This window comes from Eschrichtius robustus, chromosome 1 (assembly GCF_028021215.1).
Source record: "Eschrichtius robustus isolate mEscRob2 chromosome 1, mEscRob2.pri, whole genome shotgun sequence".
Classification (NCBI taxonomy): Eukaryota; Metazoa; Chordata; class Mammalia; order Artiodactyla; family Eschrichtiidae; genus Eschrichtius; species Eschrichtius robustus.
In genome coordinates, this window is record NC_090824.1 from 199626775 (window position 1) to 199650719 (window position 23945).

Below are 23945 nucleotides of genomic sequence, written 5' to 3' on the forward strand. Positions count from 1 at the left end.
AAAGTCCCTCAGCCAGCGCCCCCTGCCAAAGGGGGCTTGACACTGAAGTACTTGTGCGGTTTTTATTCTAAATCATCCCAGACCTCCACCTACAAAAATGTCTGAAATCAAAGTTAATTTACACAACACAGGGAGAACCAAAACGCACTGAAACTGTATAATATTTTCTTTTATAAAGAAAGACAGCTTCAAGAGACAAATTCTCCAGTAATCCGGTCTGACTGCTAAGGCAATTAAATGGGGGCGCGGTGGGCGGCTGTGAAGGAAGGCTGTGGACCAGATTCTCTCCCAGGGAGAAGGAGTTACAGAGACTTTACATAAATCTCCTCTTCTGGCAATTAAAAACCAGAAGGAGATAAATGAGTGACAGACCCAGCCATGCCTGTTTTTGCAGTGACTAAGCCATGGCCACCGTCCCTCCAATCAGAAGGAGGGAGGCTCCCTTCTCTTTTCATGAGGTCACAGTCATTAGTCCCCTCAGTTTATCACCTGACGCAGCAGCGTCAGATGGTTCCGTTCCAGGCAGAGATGGGAGCGGCGGGTCTTGCTCTGCCCCACAAAGACACCCACACTGCTTCCGTGGTGAACTAAACCGAACAAGCTTGGACTCCGCCCCAGACCCCAGCTTCCAGACAAGGATGCTTCCCCAGCCCACAAGAGCAGTTTTCTTCATCGTGCACTGATGTTTGCAAGCCGACCCGGGCACGAGGAGGCAGGTGGTCCTTTCAGATGCCCTTCTCTCTCGTTCATCCGCCTGTTGACCCTCAGAGAATGTCCTCTGTAACTGCAGCCCGGGCGATGAATAATTGCCCTCTCCAGGACCCAAGGCCCAAAGCCAAGTTTCCCTGCATATCTTGCTCTCTGGCCACAGACGTGGTCTGTCTCAGCCTCTCTGCCTGGAGAGGAAAAGATGAGGACGGTCCCTGTCCTGTTCCAGCTCATCCCCTCAGATGACTCCAAGGTCAGAAAGATTTTCCATCCTGCAGAGAGCAGACTGAATTTTCAAAGAGAGCAGCATTTTTTTTTTTTTTGAGCCAGAGCCCCTGTCAGCCACAGTTGTTGAACTTGAGACTATTTTAGTAGTGCCACCTGAAAAAAAAGCACAGTATGCATGTTTGAAAAATGGAATTTGCTCTTCTAAGAGTTACTTGCCTACATAGTTTTCAACAGTGACCGATTTCCTCAACTCGTAGCTAAACTTCAACCATTCTGTGTTCATTTCCTCACCTGCATACCTTTTCAAAGGCATTTCTCCTACTGCATGGGGGAGATTCCCTCACACAATCCCACCTGATCTCCAAGCAGCCCCTGACTCTTCCAGCCTGGTGTCCACACCCCGATGTACACATTACCTGCATCTCTCATCTTCCTCAGAGTCTCGCTAGACTGCGCCTGGTGTTTCATGTAACTATTCCATGAGGGTCTACCTTACCTAAAATTAGGTTATAAATTCCTTGAGGACAAAAATGTTCATTTGCCACCTCTTTCATACGCGTTTCATATGATTACCACATACCCTCACATGTGGAAAATTATACATTTCTTTTTAAACTTGAAATTACTCCAAATGGGAAAGCAATAAATACGAGAGTGCCGGTGATCCTTTTCAATCTGTACTTCATTCCAAGGAACTTGATTTAAAGCCACTCGCTTATTTTTTTTCTGCTGGTCCAACATTTAGGGAAATTTTTATGCAAAGCGTGAGATCTAGAGACTTAGGGAAACGATTCCATTTCCCGAAGAGCTGACTTTCTAACCTCATCTCTCATACCTGATCAGCCCCTCGGCAAAGTGTGCCTTTATCATCACGATGGTAAACATTTCATTGACTCATCATTGTGGGCTGGGCACCAAGCTAAGCACTTTACACACATTAATTCACTGAATCCTCACCATGATCCAAGATAGGAACTGGAATCACCCTCATGTCACAGATGAACCAACCCGGAGATATGAAAATTGAGCACCTTGTCTGAGCTCGTACAGACCTGCAATGGATAAAGCAAAAATGCAAATCCAAGACCTGTCTACACCGTGGTTACTCACTGTGGTCCCTTGCCCAGCAGCATGTGCAGCCTGTAGGACCTTTAGGGATGCAAATTCTCACTCCTGCCCTAGACTCACCTCATCAGAAGCGCTGGAGTTGGGGCCCAGCAATCTGGGCTTTAACAAAGTCTCAGGTCATTCTGATGCACCATGGGAGTCAAGAAACTTTTTCCTATAGGGACAGATAGTAAATAGTTTGGAATGGCATGCCATATACAAAAGCAGCCATAGAGGATACATAAACAAATGGATGTGACTGGGTTCCAATACAAGTTTATTTACAAAACCAGATGCCCAGTGACGGGGCTGTAATTCTTGTATAAGAAGTGTTCTGATAGTAGTTGAGAAAAACGTTACCTTATTAAAGATAGGTCGTAGTCTCCGAGTGAAAGTTTTGTTTTTATTGGACTATAGTTGATTTACAATGTGATGTTAGTTTCAGGTGTACAGCAAAGTGATTCAGTTATACATATACGTATATCCATTTTTTTTTCAGATTCTTTTCCCTTATAGGTTATTACAAAATATTAAATATAGTTCCCTGTGCTATACAGTAGGTCCTTGTTGACTGTCTTTTTTATATATATTAGTGTGTATATGTTAATCCCAAACTCCTAATTTATTAGGAGTAACCATAAGTTTGTTTTCTATATCTGTGTCTGTTTCTGTTTAGTAAATAAGTTCATTTGTATCTTTTTTTTAGATTCCACATATAAGTGGTGTCATATGATATTTGTCTTTCCCTTTCTGACTTACTTCACTTAGCATGATAATCTCTAGGTCCATCCATTTTGCTGCAAATGGCATTATTTCATTCTTTTTTATGGCTGAGTAATATTCCACTGTGTATATGTACCACATCTTCTTTATCCATTCATCTGTCAGTGGACATTTAGGCTGCTTCCATGTCTTGGCTATTGTAAACAGTGCTGCTATGAACATTGGTGCATGTATCTTTTTGAATTATAGTTTTCTCCAGATACATGCCCAGGAGTGGGATTGCCAGGATCATATGGCAACTCTATTTTTAGTTTTTTAAGGAACCCCATACTATTCTCCATAGTGGCTGCCCCAATTTATATTCCCACTGACATTGTAAAAGTTTTCATTAACAAAGGTTAGAGTGGTCCAGAAAAATATTTTATAAAATTTTGTCAATTTTCTTTTTAATTAACTTGCCCAGTGAAAAATTATAAGAATGCTTTTGACAAATCGACTTTACTACAGATGACAGGTTAAAATTTTTTTGTTTAACAGCCTTTAAGCTTTAAGCTAATTTCATGTAATAAAGTCCCTAGCCCTAAATGGCACCATCGACTTGTTTGAGGCAGGGTTTCCACCAACCTTCAGTCTGTAAAAATAATCGTGATAACTATGGAGCATAATAAAGCAAAGAACAAGAAAAGGAGGCCTGACTGTATTTACATATTATTCCAAGAAGAATTAAGTAATATGACTAAGCCCACAGAGAAGGGAAAGTAACCAATCCTAGGTCATAAACCATGGCCACTTTAAGGAGAATGTTCCAGACTCCCAGGTCATATTCAGCTGCCGCCGTTTCTTCTACCTCATCTCACCCTCACTTAGTCTTTTTTTGTTTTGCTCAAACAAAACTTCTTGAGTATTTTTTTTCATATAAGATGCCTGGCTATGAAACTTTCTGAGTTTTTGCTCTCCTGAGAATGTCCTTATATTGCCCTCATCTCTGGTTGACAGTTTAGCTAGGTACAGAATTCTACATTCAAAATCAGGGGTTGGCAAACTATGGCCCGTAGGTCAAATCCAACACAGCCATGCTCGTTCATCTATGTAGTGTTAGGGCTGCTTTCATGCTACATTGGCAGAGTTGAATCGTTGCAAAAGAGACCACCTGACCCACAAGACCGCGTTACTATCTTGCCCCTTAGAGAGAAAGTGTGTCTACCTTTATTTAAAATTGTTTTATCTCAGAACGTTGAGGCGCTGCTTCATTATTTCTTGCTGATGAGAACTCTGTGGGCTCCGCATTATTGTCCTATGTTGATGTCAGTCTGATTATTAGGCATCTAGAATAATCTTGCTTTTTTCTCTCTGGAAACTCTTGAATTTTTTCTTTATCTTTGTATATACCTCAAGTATCACCAGGTTTTGTCTTATTTTTATTGTAATTTACCTTTTTTTAGTATTTAGTGGGACTTTTCCAATTAAAGATTCATGTCTTCCTTACATAAGGCAATCTTCCTCTACTTTTTTTTTTTTCTTTATTTATCTCCTTCATTTTCTCTGTTAGCTATGTCTTTCCTATGAGTTGGATGTCAAACCTCTGGTCTTATCCTCATACTTGATAACTTCTCTCTCATTTGTCTTTTTTGTCTTTTTGCTCTACATACTAGAAGATTTCCTTTATTTTCTTCCAAGTTATTTCTTTAGTCATGTCCAACATGTTTTTCAATCAGTTGTTGATTTCTTATTTTAACAACCTTATTTTAACTATCAGAAGCTCTTCTTATTTTCTGATCCCTCTTGTGTCATAGCAAGTTATTCTTATTTTAAGGATATAGTATCATCCTGAATTGCTCTGAGAATGCTGAAGAGAATTTTTAAAGGTCTTTTTAGCTCTCTGACTTTCATCTGTTTCCTTCAGGATTGGTTGGTTATTCTATGTGTTCATATTAATCCTTCTTTTCAAGAACTCAGTATTGTCAAATATCTAGTGTTATATCTATGGCTGAAGGACGAAACGGGCCAGCACAAAAACATTGTTTCTCAGGGCTCTGTTAAATGAGGGAGTTCCATGCAGACACTGGGTGAATGGAAGTGTTGACCAGCAGGATTCCCGATTGTACAGAGCAGGCAATCAGAGAGCCCCCAGGCTTGCTCAGGGCATGAAGAACTCAGGCAGGTGTGTCTGGGCAAAGCGTCCTTATCCCAGCATTTGCTACAGAAGCCCAGAGTTACCTCCAGCTTTTTTCTTTAGGGCCAGCACCCACACTGCCCTACCCTTCAGTCTTTAGAAGTTATTTGGTTTTATCCAAGTGACAAAATTTGCCCATGTTTGTTGAGAAATTGATGAGTGGAGTAGAGAAGGATGAGTGGGGAAAGGAAGTTCTAGTTGAAGAAAGGTGTTCCGAAGATCTGAATTCAGAAGGTTAAATAAACACTCTAATGAACGTCCTCCCCTGTCCCCCACCCATTCTTGTCCTTTGTGTCTGATAACTCCAAGCCTGGAGCTTCTTTAGCCACCCTTATCTCTGGAATCCCCCTCTCTGTTTTTCTCTTTTGTTTGCTTTTCATATAAGTCCATCTGCTTTCTATTTACTAGCATTTATTCACACTCTGTGGTTCCTTTATTGATGTCCAGATTGTTGTGGCTTCATTCGATAGATTTATGGATGGACAAACAGACAATGCGCAATTAATCATTTCAGTCTTTCAATGGGACCTTGAGAAAGGGTGAGGTTTGAGGCATAAGGTCTTGAACCAGACACTCAGCAAAGTTTAAAGCGTACAGAGTTGGTTTTGGGGGGCCATCTTTACCTTTCCCTCCTTCCACCCTGTCCAATTATATTTTCAGGAAATTATATGATAAATACACATACAAAAATATATTATCTAAGAAATACTTCTTTTAAATACATACACACACAAAGATAATGGGAAATTTTAGAAACTAAAATTTAGTAGAAAAAAAAGTCTTGGGCTTTAAAAAAGTGAGTTCTCATTTGAGAATTTTAGGCACCCTGGAAGTGCAAACATTCAAACATTTTACGGAAATTTACCCTTTATTGTGACTTCAATTGACTTAGATCAATGAAGTTTCGCTCTGAACATCTATCAATCAGATGAACTAATGACTTTTTGGTGATATTTATGATCAACTAAAGAAGCAAGGTATATTTTAAGAAAAGCCACAGAACAGACCAAACCACATCAAGGTAATTCTAGACGTCTCATTTTTCAAAATGTCTAATACTGTAGGAATCTTTAAAAGTGCATAGAAAAGAAATAGTGATAAATCTACATATATTTCAAACTTCTAAACCAAATATTTTGCATCATGTTAAATAATACCTTATCCAGATGTGAAAAAACCAGAACCAGGATACAGAGTTAGAATTGAAAAAGATAAAGGTGGCAAACAGATATAAGCAAACAATTCTAGGGTAACGACTAAAAGAAAAATCACCTTTGGAGTTTGAACTCTCACTTTTGTTCTGAATAGAAAAGAAAACACATAAGCTAATAGTAACAGTTGAATCTTGGTAATTTCATCCATTATTCAAAATATCCTTGATTTTATCGTAACAGATGTATATTCTAATGCATTCATGTAAGTTATTATAAATGGCAACTGTAGAACGATTAAGGTATAGGAACATTTTTTAAAAGTTGGCAGTTGACAACATTCTTTGGTCCCCTTTACTTTGCAAAGAAATAGAAAAGTAATTTCTTAGCTCTCAAACCCATCTTAAATTCTGAACCTTTTTACGTTGAAGCAGATCTTGTCTCTCTTTTAAGCATGTGCGGGCACACACATACCCCTTGCTTTTCATCTCGATGGTTGGGTGGACAAAGCCTATGGCCAGCTTCAGCTACACTCCACAGTTATCAAGCATGACAGAGCTGGAAGGGAAACATCTGGTCCAAGGCTGCTGCCTGCCTTTGTGGCAGAGAATTTCCTTTGATCTCCAGCTAGAGTTCTCTATCGAGTCTAGCAGATCAATTAGTTAATAGACCTTTCCCACTAGTAGTCCCACTAGCTGACTACCTAGAATAGAAAGAAGTTCTATTTACCAGTCCTTCGTTTCCCCTTTTACTTTAGGCAGATCCCTTTTTCCCTTGAAATGACATAATTATTAAACCACTTCAGTCACTGCTGTGATTAATGATCCCCTCTTTCATGCTGAAACCCCTCAGTGGGTTTTAAGTGCACCGCTCTATGGCTACAGTTTCATTCTGCGCTACAATTAAGGGTAGGAACAGCTTGAAATACCATTATTAAAACCAACATCTTGTCCAGGTTTTCCTAGTTCCCTTGGGGAATTGGAATTATCATCTTAGTATCTATTTCTCCAAAACTTCAGGGAAGTAGTATTACGTTTTCACCTGGATTTCATTCTAACAAGCTTGGTTAATTTTCCTTATATTACAAAGATCGGTTCTAAGAATTTAAACAAACATATATTATCTTTCCCTAAGAATTTTTTTTTTATCCCGTTTACAATAACGTTACTATCAGTGCTATTTAGGAAAGAATAATTACCTTCAGGAAACCAAACTGAATTATTTGGGGTCTTACATATAGAATTTCAATTAGCTTTAATGATTTTACTGAGGTCAAAACATTATACCTGAACTATGTTTTTTCACCTGAACACAAAATCATTACCGTGTACTATTTTAACCGGTCCAAAAACTGCTCTAAAAGAGTTCCCTTTCTTAAAAACAAGATTAGACAACTGACTGTACTTTTCAGGCGCAATTATGCCAGCTGTGCCCAGGAGACACTCAGACACACGATGCTTCAGTGAGCTAGTGTTTGCCGCTCAATGTTTTTTACTGTAAGAAAGCCCAGCCTGAGACCCCAGTCTGATCTATACGCTGCGACCGAAATCAAACTGTGCAGTGCTAACACTGGCCATGATGATAGCAACCTGGGGACAAAACACGGCTCCCGAGAGCGTGGAGCAACACACAGGCGGTGCAGAGCGGTGCCCCCATGAAACTGCAAAGGGAATTTCAGGAGGCAGAATGTAATTATCCCCTTTGGAGTTTGGCATGGACAGGAGGATTGAACAGTGCTGTCCTTTGTCCCCAAAAGAAAGCGTGCCAGCAGATCTATGACAGACACGGGCAGAAACATGAGGAAGGAGCCTGGAGTCTTGTTTGTTTTCAATGCCCTCCTTAGATAGATTCCTATGTCCTCAGGAAACTGGAACAGTCCTCAACGTGGCCCCTTTTATGTCACGTTACTACCACTTCGAATGCTCTTTAGAAGAGGCTAATATAAATGCTCAATAAAGTCCTGTGAGCCGCTCTCTCTGAGCCCAGTTAAAAGGAAGAAAGAGTTCAGAGCACCAGCCTCCCAGCTCTGCCTTGCAGAAAGCTCTACACCAGGCACTAATATGAACCTTCCGTAGGCCATCTTAGGCGGGAACTACCAATGTCACTATTCTCAAAAATAGAAATAAGGCAGCTGCAGACTCCAAAGGTTGTCTGATAGCTCATTTCCATAAACTCTGTAATAATTAACACTAGTGATTAAGGTTGTAGGGAATTAACTGCTGAGTGTGGGTCTTGACAGGGCCACCATTAGGTAGCTTCAGAGAATTATTGAATGTCAGTTAGCTGCTGGATTTACGCCAAAGTACACCCTCAAGGGCAGCAAGGCCAGGACAAAGCAGAAGCCGCCTTGGGACGCCCTCGTGTTTATTGAACACTGATCTGACTCCCTTTGCTCAAGGTAGCCTTGACGTGACTCCCCTTCCCACCCTCTACTTCCTGTTTGGCTCTTCTGAGAAGGTCATCAACCTAAATGACTTCGTGCCAGGGTCTGACAAATGACTGCTTCTACCGTCATTTGACCTTGGTCCAACCAGCACCGCAGTGACAGCATACCCCAGGTCCATGGCCCTGACTCCAAGGCACAGCTTGCTGATGAAAGCTAAGAAACAGAATTCCAGAAACCCCGAGGTTAACTCCAACCAATGCCTAAAAGCTGGCTTTCAAATCCATCGTTCCCAAAAGGAAAAATCTCCCAAGTTTCTCAGTCATAGTTAGTCCTGAACCACCTAATACTGATATGTTATAGCTGACTGGGTGAAATAGACATCAAACCTAGACTCAGGTCTCTACAGTGATACATTTTCCTTTAGAGTTTGTTCTAGTTAACAAATATCCTCCCGAGGACGGAACTAGTGAATTCCTCTTTCCCAAGAGCCACGCTTCATCAAGTGGCCCAGGTCGAATTTTATGACGTGCAAACTCAGGAGGGAGTAAACATGAGGGGCCAGCACATTTCTTACTCATGCAATTTTGTCACCTCCAGTAAAAATGTTTTGGGTCACTTTTCTACAAGAAGAGTAGAATTGTGGTTCTAAGTTAGTCCTAAGTAAATAAGCCTTTCAGGTCAACATTTTGCTGCCCCATTTTGATCTCTTTTTTTTTTAGCAAAAATCTTGAGTTTTTTTTAATCCAAAAAATGAAATGCTCAAAATAGGCAACAGATAGAATGTCTTCTACGTGATGGTCCCCAAGGCATTGGTTGGAGTTAACCTCGGGGTTTCTAGAATTCTGTTTCTGTGAGGTCATGATCAGATGGACCTCTTTGGGGAGGCTGAACTTCAGCCAGTCAGGGTGACCAGAACATTCCACCCTGACGGAACTAAGGAAACCCCAGCCCCAGTCCCGACACTTCATGCCCCTGAATTGTTCCCTGACGTCCCGTCTCCACACTCTGGTTCCATTGTCTCTGGGAGTTTGTCTCTAGGCGGGTCTGCGTTTCTGAACCTTCTCATTTCTTGTGTCTTGGGAACATTCTGTGTGGTGCTTACTCCTCCGAGCCTTCATGGGATACTCTCCAAGCGTTGGGTTTCATCACATCTGTACTAGCTGAGAGGCCTGCTTAGCAAACTCCTCTGGTTTACGGCCTCTGGAAAGCCCTCTGTGAAATCAGCCAAACTTGAATGTGGCTCTTTCCTCCTGCTCTGGCCAAAGCCAGGTTCCCTCTTTTCTACCTGAAGTCCACGATGGGTTAAGTTTCTTTTTCGTACTTGCTCAAAATTCTTGTCTGATCTTTAAGGAGGACTTGTGAGTTAATGACATGTAATCTAAGTAAATACACTGAACGCTAATTAGGGAAGACTGAATTTAAAACAAGCCTCCTAGGAAGACTAGAGGTTCCCTGACATCCCCAGGGTTTGGCTCAGAGGCTCTGTGACCACAGTTCTAGAGTTCAGACTCTGTTCGGCCCCAGATGGACCTCCCATGGACCCGGGGTGTCAGGACATTACTTTAACCCAGGATGAACAGACACCTTCACTCTGGCTGAACTGATGGGCTTCTTCCAGTAGTGTTTTTTGAAAGTGGATGGGTATCACCTGGAAAAAGGATCCAAAAATGTTCAAAGGTCAAATAGCTTTCCTTTGAGGCCTGTGTCCCAATGTCCTCATTTTTAATGGAAATGTGCAAGTTAATTTCTGTCTGAACTTTATTTTATACACATCAATCATTAACAACTTTCTAGTCCGGGGCCATAAACTATGCGAAAGCATGGGGTACTCAGGAAACCCTGACTTCTAGACTCAACCATGACGCTAGCTATACAAGTGTCCCTGGGGAAGTGACATAACAAGTTTACTTATCTGCAAAAGAAGCCCTTCATCGGGCTGATCTCCTAGGTCCCTGTACCCTTAGGGAAATCAGACGGCTCTGTGCCAGCCTTGACGTCTGCCACCTCACACCCGATGCAAAGTTTTGTGGCAGGTGCCCCCGAAAAGGCACGGGCACCACCTGGGAGCGAGTCTTCACGTAGCCACTTCACTTTTCTCTCCATCAAGAGACTATGACAACCCCTTTGTAACAACACTACCGATCCCAGAAACAGGAGGGAATCTGGAAAGCTGCTCTGTAAACAAAAAACATCCCCATTGTAAAAAGCCTGCCTTGGAAAAATTAAGGTAAACATCTTTTGGACTTGCTGCTGTTGACAACGTGTTTTCAATTTGCAACGCAAATTCATCGGAAGCCTTTCTGCCAGGGAACCGGATGGCCCAGGGAATGGGTAATTGGTAATGAGTCGTGCAGACTTTCAGGTCTCTGATACCATTCTGAACGGAGCCCAGAATTACCTGATGCTGCTGGAAACCTTTGCAACACGAGCCAAACCCCTGGATTCAATCCTCAGCTTAAAACATGAGTTAAGACAGTGTCCGATGGGCATTTTTTTTTAATTTATTTTTTTATTGGAGTATAGTGTTTTACAATGTTGTGCTAGCTCCTGCTGCACAGTGAAGTGAACCAGCCATATGTATACACATACCCCCTCCCTTTTGGATTTTCCTCCCTCTGATGAGCGTTTATAAGGAGAGTTAGGAGAGAACCATGCACGGGGACAAAAGTGGACAATGAGAGAATAAACTAGGTGTTTCTGCCTTAAAGTCTGATGTTTTCCCGCAAGACATTCCAAGGGAAATTTCCAAGGAATGTCAGACCTAGAGAAATGGAATGACCGTCCACCTCGCATTCTTAAATGGTCAAAATTCCAGTCTTGCAGTTTTCATTCCTTCCTAATCACTCTCCCAGTACTGAGGGTCAAACTATTTATGCAGCAATTTTCAAGGTGAAATAGATTTTACTCTTTCTTATTTTTTCTATGAGCCCAACTTTCCTTCAAAAAACAAAAGAAATTTATCACTAGAGCTTTACAAACTAGTCAAAACCATGAATCTTCTTTTCCAAGACTTACCAAAACGAATTTCCTCCTTAGGATCTGGGCTGCAGCATTTTATTTTCAATATTTTGTAGTTATCCTAGGGGAACCATCCAGCAGAACAACAGAACTTTTGCGTCGCTAGCTTTCCCTGGCTATCCCAGTTCCATATTTATATCACTACTTTCCTTTACACTCTTTGGTTTATAGTAGCAGTAATCTCCCCTCCTATATGGCCCAACGAAGAACCAATTAACAAATGCCCAGAGCAGCAAGCGTTCTTGGCTGTCCTGCCTGGTCAGTCATTAATTTGGAGAAGGAAGGAGTAACAAACTCATAAAGAGGAACTTGAATTTTAGAAGTTAGTTCAATTTTACATTATTAAAAAGGAAAATGCAGTAAAAATAATAAGAGCTTTGCCAAAACTCTACAGCAAAGTCAATTAGTCTCACAAAGGGCCTGGGAGTCTGCGATCCGAACTTGCATTTGGAACCACTTAGCCTATTAAAACAACTCCAAGCTTCATCTCTCGCAAATCATATTTCAATGCTCATGGCTGGATCCTAATGAGTAAAATTCTTTCACCATCCTTGATGCAACACAATTTAAAGTATTCCTTGTGTGTCTGCCTATTTCAAATATACCCGTGTGACTTCGTATGCGCATACTTTTGTACCTATATATGCACACACCTGTGATAAAAGTTTCCTACGCTAAGTATAGCCTTATACAACATATAGTAAAATACATGCTGCATTATATATTACTATATACCTTTAAGAGGCCTTTAAAAGAAAATTAATTTCAAACAGAAGAATAGTAACACTGACATTACAAGTCTACAGCAAAAATAAAATGCGTTGTATTCAGAAGACTTTTACAATTTTACCATATTTCAAACATGAGGGGATGCTGTCTCTTTAATTAAGACAATTTGGTAATCAACTAAAGACATGTCATTTGTTTCTCAGTATACTGCTATGGGCAATAAATATTTTATTTTGCTCTGACTGATCAATGGGGAAAAGTTAAAATGCTAAGTGAGATTATTTTCATAGATAATTCTTGTAAAATAGTGTTTTCCAGTCAATTATATTCACTAACTGATAAAAATTTTTTAATATTCTATTTCATTGAAACCTAACAAAAATCCTCCACATTCCTTAAACGAAAATGAAGTTGCATCATTTCAAACCCATGCTTCCCAACTCTTAGCCTCTATAAAAATTCCAAGCAATTTCTATAGGTTTTCCAAGGCAGACTCAGCTCTAATTAACTACAGTTTTGTCCATATTTTGTTTTTCTCCTACACTGAAAGAATAGCAGGGGGTTAGCCCTGCAGAAAAGAAGATTATTAAAACTTTAATAACATCAGCCTTTGAACCTTTCCAAATTCTTTACAATTTTCTCACATTTCCAGCCCAGATGTCTACATGGAGTTATAGTGAGTGCCAACATGAACTTTTTGTTTACAATTGTATTCACCTTAATTATTACCTCCTTTAAAAAAAAACAAAAAACAGAAGAACACACAGTAATTTTATAGCTCTTCCAAACAAAGGAATTAAGTTATTCTTAAAAATAAATTTGCAAGAATGATTTTTTTATCCATTTTTAAGTTCGATATTTCCAACAACACAACTATTTCTTCCCTGCTGCTAGAGGTAAATTGTTAGGCAGCCTAGCAACGGTGGCCGGCTGGATCACAACATTTTTTTCAATCAAGCTACAAAGCTTCGAACTACTGAAAAGGGAGCTCACTTTGGAAACTTGAGCTCTTGATATTGTTACAAAAGAAAGACCAAAAAGGAGGCATCCTTTAAGATAATTAACTGCTTGCTGCTTCACCAAAGATGGGGATATTTGCATACCACAAAAGCCCTCATAGAGTTGCCTTTCATAGACCTCAATGTGGTAGCTGTGTTATCCCAACTCCAGATGCTTGTAGCCCCCCAATAGCCAATTATGACTTTTCTTTTAATGAGAGAACCCCAATTATTCTAATGAATCCATTGCCACCTAACTAAATGATTGCATTTCACAAGCATCTTTGCTTTGTAATCAAATGCTAGCATGTAAAATGTGAAATAGCTGTGTTGAAGGGTACTTCCAGGAAGTTTCCTAAAAGGGAGCAAGTGGACCTGCTTCTTCCCTTCCTCTTTCTGCTGAATGGAATGTTAATGTGATGGCTGGAACTTGAGCAGCCATCTTGGACCATAAGTCCAAGGGAAAAAACTACGAAAGACAGAACACTGAGATAGCCAAAGCTCGGGTCCCTGGTAATCATGGAGCTACATTTCCAGCTATGCAAGACCTACTTCCAGAGCTATTTTATATATGAAAGAGAGCTAAACATCTTTATTGTTTAAGCCACTGTTATTTGGGGATGTTTGTTTGTTTCATGTGACAAAACATAGCCCTAACTCACATATCACCTGACTGAAAGTTAGGCTGTATGTATAGCTATATTCTGCTGGTTGAGGGAGGGAAAAGCAGTCCCTGACATCTAGGAGCTGGCCTGGTACCATCAGCCAGGACTTGGTGTTGCTAGAAGCTGCCCCAGAATTCACAATTAAATCTTGGTGTTGAAATTAACATAAGCAATTTCACAAAACTTCAACCTCAGACAAGGCTACCTGTGGCCATGAAGGATGAAGACGGAGTAAGACCACTCCATATCATGTCTGAGCACAGACAAAGCATGAATATCATCCAAGCTTCAAAGTTCCACATCTCCCCCTATCCTGGCCAATGGGACGCTATTCTTTACCAGTCACAGCTCTAGCATGGCTTCGTTTCTCATGCCTTCTAGGTAACATTTATTAAGATGCCCAATTATAGAATTAATTCCACTTCCTGACAGCATCCAGTTCAGACCAAAACATCACCTCCTTGAACCCTTTCCCAAATCACCTAACACAGTCTAAATCCTACAATGTCTTTTCTAACATCCTCTTACCGATATTCCACGGTTTCCCATTGTGTGAGTTCTCCCCCATTACTAGAAGTCAGCAAACCCAATTTGTTCAACTACAGGTGTGCTCCCGGAGGGCTTTGGCTGGTGGACGTTGAGTAGCTATGTTTGCGTCTCCCTACAGCAGAAAGCTCAAAATAAATCTACCATTATATCCATCCATAATTCAAATGATCCCACCCAAATGGAAAGTCCCAATTCTTCAACCAACTCCAATCATTAAAAAACCAAAACATCAATTTGTAATCATCAGATTCAGTGAAATGATCCCCTTGCGGTATTGCCGTAGCTTGGACCACACCCAGGCTGAACCCTCATCATGTACCAAGTTTTCAGGAACTACAGCCAATTCCAAGCTCCTTCAAGTAAGGAAAGTCTGCAGTATGAGAGGTAAATGCTGTGCTCCATCTGCTTTTTCTCCTGTTCTTCCTTTCCTGCTTTTTTTCTCCCAGTTCCTTCTCTCTCTCTTTTTTGATTTCTCCCTTGCTACTCTTCAGACTTTTCAGTGGTTCCTGAGCCGAGTTCACTGAGAGTTCTAAGTGGCTCAGTCCTGGACTAAGTTCTTAAATCATACTTATCATGTCCATCACTCAATGGCAGCTCTTGCTGTCCTGCCACCCCACCACTCGGAACCTTCCCTGCCACACTTCTGTTTGCTCTGCACCTGCTGAAAAATGACAATTGCTTATCTTATCTTCTCAAGCAAAGTCACAATCCCTGTCAACTGTTTTAGAGATGAAAGCTAGAGGTAACTCAATTTCTCTTCTAATGAAAGCCTGATCCACAGGCTACGTTCAAAACTTCTAGAGACGATGCCCTTGCTCTTCTTGTGCAAATCAAAGTTACAACTCTCGAGACGGACAAGCAGAAGGGAAATACAACTTGCCCGTCTGAGGCAAATATTTTACAGCTAGTAGTTTATTCATATGTTTATCCCCCTTGCCCCAAATAAGCATCAGTGCTAAAATTATCACAATATTATATGATTCTTAAAGTTCTTTGAGTCTCTGGTCCCACATAATACCTAGGACAAAAGTAGGTAGTAAATAAAATTAGTTGAATGATTTAATTTATTAGTCATCAGTGCTAAAAACCAACACAGCCCACGTTAACCCAGTAGAAGAAAAATCAGTAGGGTGGGCAAGGAGGAAAGTGCCATGAACCAAAGACAAAGGGTCATTGTGTTATATTTTCTTAAGAAACAAACAATAGATTGGGAGTCTGGATGTCCGGGCTTGCAGAAGATCCAAAGTTTGTTTGTGTTTTACTGTTTATGTTTTTTTTATCTATATTGAAGGCTAACATACACAAAAAAGGACACAAATCCTAAGTTCACACAGCTCAACAAAGTATCGCACAGTGAAATACACCTGTGTTGAGTACCATCCAGGTCAAGAAATAGAACATTACCAGTTTCAAAGGCTAACCAAAGACCATCATAGGGTCTATATTGAGGCTGAAAGGGCAAGGAAGAGCCACGTCACTCTGGACATAGATCAGAGAGCGGAGTGTGTGAGGAGAAGACACAAGGCAAAAAGAAAGAAGTTCCTTCCAAAGGACACCGGCTCCTCAAAGACAGTTTTGAATTGATTACAGAATGTGATTGGTCAGTCACGTGGGCAGGCATTACACCCCACCCAGCTCTCGACAGGTTCAAGGGTCCTCCAACAGCCAAGCCCCATGGACAAGTTCAAGGTTCTAGCAGGAGCTGACCTTGATCTGACACACCTGAACCTCTTCCCAACCACTGCCCTCCTCCCTTCTCTCCAAGTGAAACCACTACCCTAACTTCTGACTCCAAAAACTGTTTGGGCCTGTTTTTCAACTTTAGATAAGTATACTAATATACTATATGTTCTTTTTCACGTTTTTTGAGGTGAAATTCAAAGGGCATAAAATTAACTATTTTTAAATGAACAGTTCAGTGGCATTAAGTACATTCACAATATTGTACAAACACCACCTCTATGGGTTCCAGAACTTTTTCGTTATCCCAGAACCCATACCCATTCAGCACTTGCTCTGCATTGGTCTCTCCCTCTGCTCCCTGGCTACCACCATCTGCTTTCTGTTTCTATGAATTTATCTATTCTAGATTTTTCATATAAATGGAAACATAAAGTATGTAACATTTTATGTCTGGCTTCTTTCACTTAGGATAATGTTTTTGAGGTTCATCCGCATTGTAGCAAGTATTAGTACTTCATTCGTTTTTATGGCTGAATTATATTCCCCTGTATGTATGTATATCCCACAATTTATTCATTCATTGATGGACATTTGGGTTTTTCCACCTTTGGTTATTATGAATAATGCTGCAATGAACATGTGTGTACTTGTTTGAGTCCCTGTTTTAATTACTTTGGGTACATACCTAGGAATTAAATTACTGGGAACCTATGATAATTCTGTTTAGATTTTTGAGGAATCACCAAATTATTTTCCATAGCACCTGGACCATTTTACACTCCCACCAGAAATGTATGAGGATTCCAATTTTGCTATATCCTCACAAATCCTTGTTATTTTTCATTTTTAAAGTTATGGACGTCCAAGTGAATAAGAGGTGGTATCTCATTGTGGGTTTGATTTGCATTTGAATAACAACTCTGTTGTTTTGTACTTAAAATGTTTATAATTACTGTATCTTCTTGATGAATTGAAAGTTTTAGCAGTATCTAATGGCCTTCTCGTCTCTTAAAACAGATTTTTACTTAAAGTCTATTTTGTTTGATATTAGTATAGCTACCCCTGCTCTCTTTGGTTACAATTTGCATGGAATCTTTTTCCATCCTTCCATTTTCAACCTATCTGTGATTTTGGATCTAAAGTTAATCTCTTGTAGACAACATGTAGTTAGATCATGCTTTCTTATCCATTCTGCCAGTCTCTGCCTTTTACATGGTGAGTTTAATCCATTTATACTCCAAGTGATTACTAAAAAGGAAGGACCTCTGCCATCTTTTGGTTTTCTACGTGCCATATATTGTTGTCCATCAGTTCCTCCAAAACTGGCTTCTTTTGTGCTTGGTTTATTTTTTCTAGTGCACCTTTTTGATTTCCACTTCATTTCCTTGTCTATATATTTTTTAGTTTTTTTTTTAGTTACTACTGTATTTGGCATTCTAAATTTATAACAATCTAGTTTGCACTGATACCAATTTAGCTTCAATAACATACAAAAATTCTACTCCTATACAACTCTGCTCCTCTTGGGTTGTTATTGTCACAAATTACATATTTATACATTGTGTGTCCATTAACCTCACTTTGTAAGTGTTGTTCTATGCATTTCTCTTTTAAATAATATAGGAAATAAAAAGAGGAGTCATAAGCCAAAACTTCAATAATACTGTCCTTTTATTTACCTATACATTTACCCACCAGAGATATTTTTTTATTTATATAGCTTCAAGTCTCTGTCTAGTGTCCTTTCATTTCAATCTGAAGGACTCCCTATAGCATTTCTTGTAAGACAGGGCTGGTAGCAATAAAATCTCTCAGCTTTCATCTGGGAATGTATTAATTTCTCTTTCATTCTTTAACGATATTTTGGGGGTACAGAATTCTTTATTGACATTCTTTTCCTTTCAACATTTTAAATATGTCATCTCACTGTCTTCTAGCCTGTGGCTTCTGATGAGAAATTGGGTGTTAATCTTATAGAGAATCTCCTGTTTGTAATTAGTTGCTTCTCTCCTGCTGCTTTCAAGATTCTCTCTGCCCTTGGAATTGACAGTTTGATTATAATTATCTTGGTGCGGATCTCTTTGAGTTTATCTTAAATGGAATTCACTGAGCTTCTTGGATGTGTAGGTTCATTTCTTTCACCAAACATGTGAAGATTTTGGCCATTATCACTTCAGATATTCATCTTGCCCCTTTCTCTCTCTTTTCTCCTTCTGGGAATACCATAATGTGTATGTTGGTACACTTGATGGTGTCCCAGAAGTTGCCTACCCTTTTCATTTTTCTTCATTCTTTTTCCTTCTCTTCTGATTATGTAATTTCAATTGTTTTATCTTCAAATTTTCTAATCTATTCTGCCAATTCAAATCCCCTGTTGAACACTTCTAGTGAGTTTTCATTCCAGCTATTGTATTTTTCAGCTTCAGAATTTCTGTTTGGTTCTGCTTTATAATTTTCATCTTTTTATTGATAGTCTCTATTTTTTCATACATTGTTCTCCTGGCTTCCTTTAGATTTTTGGTCATTTTAAAGAGAGTTTAGTTAGAGTCTTTATCTAGTAAGTCCAATATCTGAGCCTCCTCAGTGAAAGTTTCTGTCAATTTTTTTTTTCCTATGAATGGGCCATACTTTCCTATTTCTGTGTATGCTTTGTAATTTTTTTTTTAAATCTGGACATTTTGAATAGTATAATGTGGTAACTCTGGAAATCAGATTCTCTCTCTCCCCAAGGTTTGCTGTCACTGACTGCTGATAGCTGCAATTATCCATTTGTTTAGTGACTTTTCCAAACTATTATTGTAAAGATTGTGTTCTTTGTCATATGTTGTCACGAAAATCTCTGTTTCATTATCTCAGAGGTCAACCAGTGACATGACAGAGATTTCCTTAAATACTTGGAGCCCAAAAGAAAATCCTACTTCCCTGGTCTTTGCCGTGTGGCTGTGAGCTAGGACATTCCTCCAACACTGTCAGGACATCTATAATTCTTCCTCAGCCTTCACCTCTTGATTTCATGGGCCCCACTGATCCACCATAGGTGCAAGCATAGGGTCCTCTCAGATCTTTTCTGAGCACACACCCAGCCCTATGTATATACGCTTCGCTCCAGCTTCCCCAGGTATATATGAGAATCCTTTCAAACCCTTATTCCCCCAAGAAATTTCCTCCTCAGTCTCTGCTTTTCTAGGCTTTTGTGTCCATCTGGTGTTTGCTCCATCCACCATCCCTTACTCCAAGTGACTATAGGTAGTATATGTCTTTTAAACTTTTTTTTTTGACTAAACATTGTGGAATTCATTCATACTGTTGCATGTAGCCAGAGTTCAATTTTTCAGCAAATTCTGCTGCTGTCCAGAAAACCACTGTAGCCCAAGGTGGACAAAACAAAGGCCAGCCTCTGTGCCAGTCCCTCAGAGAACTCCCAGACAGGTCAAAACACACAACCGCATGACTGTAAGAGCAAGTCTGCATTAGGTTCCTGGCACCAGCAAGTCACACCAGGAAAAATAGCCACTGTCCCCATGGCTGCCCCCATGCTGGGAAACAGAGGATGTTAGGCAGATGAGCAAAAACAGGACAGTGCTTTCTTACTAAAATTCAGCTGCCTTTTTCTTCATTAAACACTCCCTTGGTTGTTATAAATTTTTATCAGATTCCACAACTCTGAAAAAGTTTTTCATATGCATAAATATACTTTTTTTAAATAATAGCTTACTAAAGTAATAAACAAAACATTGACACCTCTCCTGGAGCCTCTTTATGCTAATGCAGAGCATTTGGCTTTCCTGAGCACATGTCTATAGAATTTTTTTTTAAGTGTAATTAATTGAATCTTCACCACCCACATCATTTCATGTGATTATCCAAAACATATGAATTTCTTTTGCAGGCAAAATAAGGGTCTTCCAAAGATGTGGAGCCTTCTGGGACATTCTAGGTTTTCCAGTCATGGAAAAACTAGGATATTGTTATCAGACTTGGGGGGTAAACAATCATAATAAAAGATGACCCTTAATCACGTTGGAGCACATGAGCCGCTATGAACAAGTGGATTTACCTATATCTATCTACAAACATGGCTGATTTTGGAACCAAGCTGTAGGTTCTTATAGTACAAAATTCCAATCAACAAGCTTAACCTAAGTAAAGATGACAGTTCAGACAGTGGGGTTAAATGTATCATTATACTTCTGGCCAAACATGTATCAACGGTGTATTCATTTGAACAGAAACCATATTGCACTCAGGAAGATGTCAGCCTCGTGGGTGTAGGCATACGTAGCCTGAAAATCATCACAAGAATAGCTCAGTAACTGTCCTGCTGCAAAGCACAGAGCCCTCTCGGAGACACAGAAAACTGTTTAAGAATAAGAGAGCTGCTTCTGCCCATCGTCTCAAGAATGCTGAGCTCCTGAGGAAAGGAAGGAGGAAGCCGCAGGATCAGGTGGTTTTCAAACCTGAGCCACAAGCCATGAGCTCGTTCTGCCCTTGTCTGGTTCCTTTCTCTGCCCTCGGATGTTTGCTCTCGCCGAGTTGGAACTGTGTATTCCAGTTGTGGAGTACAGACCCTCGTTACGGAGACAGGGAGAAATCATCCCACCCTCGTGTCACTCTACTGGGCAACTATAAGAGGGAAAAAGACGTCCTTGGGGACGTAGACGTTTTCATGCAATACGTATTTGGAATGCTATTTATCTTCATGGTAGATTACTTGTATATCGTTTAGCAATTGGGAAAGTTGTTTTTGCTTTCATTTTCCACGTATCTTGTATCTCTATCCACAACCGAAATAAGACTTTATTTTTCCCATGCTTTTACACGCCATTCTCAGTTCATCCCCGCACATCTGGGTCACACGCCACACCGAGAAAATGTTCACTCAGTATGTCGGAAGGTGTGCAGGGGTCCCACTCACATCCCAGGCCAGGCAGGCACTGGGAAAGCTGACCCCTGGTCCCTCTGCTGACCATTTTTCTAGGAGTCAATGTTCATCTTTTGTCACCTGTGGAGACAAATACTCTGACTTTTAAACTAGAGAAAACATTTTCTAGATACACACACGTATGTACCTATGCATGGATGCATGTGTGTATGTACTTTTCCCCCACTTTGCTGAGGGTGAACTCAGTGCCTAGGGGTTACATCATCTCTGCAGCCCTTGAACAACACCTAACTGATGTTATCGCATTTGTCCCGTTCCCTGACTGCCTGCCTGCTGCTGTGAGGGGGTTGCCCGCTCTCCTGCAGTTGCTGGGACCTAAACCTGGAGACACCCTCAGCCCTTCTTTCTCTCACATGCCCATTCTTTCAGCAAGTCCTGTTGGCTCCACCTTCCAAATACACCCAAACACAATGCGTGTCCCCACCCTTGTCCACACCGCCATCGTCACTCCCCTGAGCTGCGCTTTAACAGCCTGCAAAGCATTCTCATCGCCTCTCCCCTCCCCTCCCGCCCAGCCTATCCTGCACAGAGCCGCTGGTGTGGTTTCATTGCAACGTAGGTCAGATCATGTCACTCCTCCTCTCAAAAGCCTTGCATGGACACCAATCCACAAGTAGCAAAAGCCAAAGTCCACAAAAGTGTCCCACAGGTCTGTCAAGTTAGGGGGCCCAGCCAAGGCTCAGCGATCACTTAGAAGGACTCAGAACCCACTGATAGCTGTTATACTCACGGTTACGGATTACTACAGTGATTCCATCAGCTGTAACACAGATTAAATCAGCCAAGAGAAGAAGGGTGGGGGGGGGGAGTCCAGGACAGTTACACACACGAAGCTTCCACTCACCCCCTCCCCGTGGAGTCCTGAAGAGTGTGACATCACACATCGAGTACTGCCACCCAGGGATGCTCACTCAAGACTTGGGGTCCTGAGGTGTTATTGGGGCTCAGTCACAGACATGATTGACTGCCCACATGGCTGCGTTTCATCTCCAGCCCTTCCAGAGATCAAGCTGATACCATGTGACCCAAAGCTCCCATCCTAAATTACATTGCTGGACTATAGGTGTGACCCATGACCCAGGTCTAAAATGACATTCAACCCAAGGCCTTATAGATCACCTCCCAGGAGTCAGGGGCAAAGCCAGACCCCTCTTTGGGTCTTTCCTACACAGGGTCTATGATGTCAGGCTCTCACGGCCTCAAAGGCCTCCCCTTCGTCACGTCTCTCCAGCCACACGTTGCAGCGTCCAACAGGCTCAAGATGCTCCCTCAGAGCCCTTGCACCTGCTCTTCCCTCTGCCTGCTCCCCGTCCCCGAGCTGTGCTCTGCTCTGTTCCCTGCACCCTCCAGGTCTCTGCTCAGAATCCCCCTGTCAGTCAGCCCCTCTGCCATCCCGTTTAAAGTAGCAACCCCGCTCGTTCGTGCACACCAGCCTTCCCCAGCTGCCTTCAGCATCATTTTCTCCATGGCTCCACTTAGCACTGTCTGTCAGAGAAGACTTTGCTGACTGTCGCACCCTGTAGACTCCATGCTCCCCGCTGGCCAGGATCCTTGCTGCTTTGTTCACCACTGTTCCAGCATCTAGAACGGTGCCTGGCACAGAGTAGGTGCTCAGTTCAATGAACAGATGATTCTATACACCTCAGAAGCATGAACTAGGAACTCGCCAGCCACATGGGGTAAGGAAAGAGCTCCTGCAGGGGTTGCTGTTGTTTGTTTTAGACATTAATCAGATAAAATCTTTTCTAAGTGCTGAGGAACGAACTGCTGTCTAACCCGATTTTATACTGAACCTACCTCCTGTCGGAGTCTGCCCATCCTCAGAGCCTGGAAGTCTCTGGTTTGTCTTATCTTGTTCTTTCCTCTTTCGTTCACCTGCTGGTGAATTTCCAGGGACTTACCAATGACGCCAGCCTTTGACAGATGGGAGCGCTGGGCTGGATGATGCGTCAGCTCCTGACCAGCGTCTACAGTCCAGGTTCAAGTTCACCAACTGTTCCTCTTGTTCCTTTCCTCTCAGCCACCGTCACTCTGCTGTCTTCCCTCCCTCACTGTCCGGGCAGCCGCGGCCCCCAGGACACGGTGGCCGTGTCTAAGGGGCAGGAGGAGGGGAACGGTGCCTGACTTCTGCATCAAGTGTCAGCTTTCCCTCCCTGGGCCCTGGGCACGTCTGAGGTGGGCGCGCAGTCTGAGAACGGCTACGCCCTGTGGAAGCCGCCTCTGTGGCCCCACGGAGAAACTGACAAGGTCCCAGAGCTGCGTCTCTCCCAGACCCTTGGGCGGCCACCTACCTGCTCCTACAGCTGCCGTCCACCTCCCTTCTGAGGAGAAGTTGCCCCCTCAGCCCCTATCTCCCTAAGCCATCTGTCAGAGCAGCTGATGCCAGCCAGTCGGCAGGCCAGAGGCACGAATTAAACAAGCCACACAAGGTCCATGTCACAGAGCCAAGCACAAGCCTGCCCAGAAGGTTCCTGCACGTTAAGAGCCCAGACGAATCTTCGGGGCTCAAGGACTCCCTCTCCACGTCCCCCCCAGCTAAATATTAGCACCACGGGGGCAGCTTTTCTACAAACTCTGATGCCCAGGCCTGTCCCAGGGCGACAGACTCGCAGCTCAGGGCCAGAAGGGGGCGGGGCGGGGCAGGGGCCCGCGGTGGTCAGGGTTCCCAGGGGAGCCAGTGTGCAGCTGGCGCGGGCCCTGGGCTACGGCTACCACGGGCCCTCTGGGGCCTCCTGGGGACACGGCGTCCTCACCCCGCCAAGTCACGACCCCAGAGAGAACCGCCCACCTGTCAAACGGGCCCAGCTCTGCATTTGGCAGCTCTGCTCCGTGGACCAAGCGGCAATTTGCAGGGAAGGGCTCAGAACGACGTCCTGCCAGATGCT

At 42.0% G+C, this 23945-nt stretch overlaps 1 long non-coding RNA gene across 1 annotated transcript; it reads right to left on the minus strand.

Moving 5' to 3' along the window:
- Positions 1-886: 886 nt before the first annotated feature.
- Positions 887-22884, minus strand: LOC137761957 (uncharacterized). The gene is made up of 3 exons (XR_011073474.1): positions 22858-22884; positions 1894-1988; positions 887-1089 (listed from the first exon to the last, which is right to left on the minus strand). It is a non-coding gene; the product is annotated as an uncharacterized lncRNA (long non-coding RNA).
- Between the last annotated feature and the right edge of the window lie 1061 nt (positions 22885-23945).